General features: G+C 42.0%; 1 protein-coding gene across 2 annotated transcripts in view; it reads right to left on the reverse strand.

Annotated features, from left to right (window-relative positions):
* Positions 1-671: 671 nt before the first annotated feature.
* The window catches only part of LOC119505047 (zinc finger protein 300-like), a 129,584-nt gene continuing 128,763 nt past the window's right edge, over positions 672-1,492 (reverse strand). For both annotated transcript variants that reach the window (XM_037797755.1, XM_037797753.1), the window contains one exon: positions 672-828. The gene's annotated coding sequence lies outside the window, so the exon portion shown is untranslated. The remainder of the gene's footprint in view (positions 829-1,492) is intronic.

A 1,492-nucleotide genomic window follows, 5' to 3' on the forward strand; every position in this document is an offset into this window, starting at 1 on the left:
AGGCAGTTTCTGGCACAGCAGGTAATCCTGTGACATATTTCTGCTAGTGCACTTCAGTGTAAAATATTTCTGAAATTCTGTGTAATACCAGGACCAGCAAAGGTCCCAAGGAAATTTGACTTGTTATATTTCTTTCTTGTTTTAGAAATTTGCAGACACCCACTTCTGAATAATTTTATTGTCATGAAATTAGCCAGTAAGCAAGGACTCTGGGTGACAGCATCTTAATAGCCATCCCTGATGGCCAGGTGCGATTAAAGAGCAGGTTTTTATGCTTCACACACTGCTGCTGATCACTAAAGTACAAAAGGCAAAGAAGTGACAGATCATGATGTACCTTGAAATAACGTGGGGCAATTTAAGAATAGACTTTTTAATTTTTTTTCCCACTCTAAGAAATATAGTATTTGCACTCAGCCTTTCTGGGAGGGAGGGCAGCTTTCTATGTGTTGTATCACCCACTGAAGAGATTTGCTCAACTGTAGTTTACTAATAAAACTTAACTTGAGCAGTTCTTTTGACTCACGATTGGCCTCTGCACAGACCGAGCAGTTTATTTGTACCAGCAGACCTGGGAGGGAGAGTTCACAGCTACGTGGACCAACTTGGGGTTAAGCTTCTGAGTAAATACATACCTCATCTGTTGAAAGGTTTCATAGTTCTGTGGATGATTTCAAATCCCTTTTCTTCTGCCAGAGTTCAGATGTTCAACGTAGTTGTGAAGCAATATGATGTGTTGATCACAGGGCCTCCAGCATCAGCCTGGGTGTGGATCCCAACTCTGCCACATGATCACTGTATGGCCTTGGCCACTTAGCCCCACCTGATCTGCAAAATGGGTTGATAAAGTACTTAGTGTAAAGGTGGCTGTGAATGTTCAAAAATATGATGCACACAAGTTGCTTAGTAAAATACCTGGAAAACAGTATGTGCTAAACAGAACTTTTTATTACAATAATGAATCGTATTATATCTCACTGTGTCCTGTAGCCCAACTGGGAGTTGGCTGTGTGCACAGCCTTTAAATTACTGAGGCCTGGGATTACCTCAGTCTTTCTTGTGCCTTGTAGCATCACAGCGGGCTGCCTTCAACAGAGTAACAGGGCAGAAGCTCAGAGAACATTGATCGAGTGGGTGGGTGGGTAGGTATGGATATTTTGGGGGGGGGAATTATCATGATGTTTGTGTTTATTTTTAAATATTTAAGCAAAGTAAATAGCAAATGTGGCAAACATTAACAGTTGTTAAATCAGGGTGTTGGATGGGTATGGATTTTGTGCCAAGGATTTCTCAGTGGTCCTCCATAGCTGTCATTCTGGTGTCATTTGGCCCCACAGGTGACTGTGAAATGCTCTCAGATGTCATGGTTCCTAGAATGGCCTGTCCAAAAATTTGCCAGAATATGATTAACACCTGGATACTAGTGATACCTTCCAGTGTTTAACCTATATATGGGAGGAATCTCTCTAGGTAGGGGGCAGGAGACAGAAGG

The sequence above is a fragment of the Choloepus didactylus genome, chromosome 10, assembly GCF_015220235.1.
Source record: "Choloepus didactylus isolate mChoDid1 chromosome 10, mChoDid1.pri, whole genome shotgun sequence".
Lineage (NCBI taxonomy): Eukaryota > Metazoa > Chordata > Mammalia > Pilosa > Megalonychidae > Choloepus > Choloepus didactylus.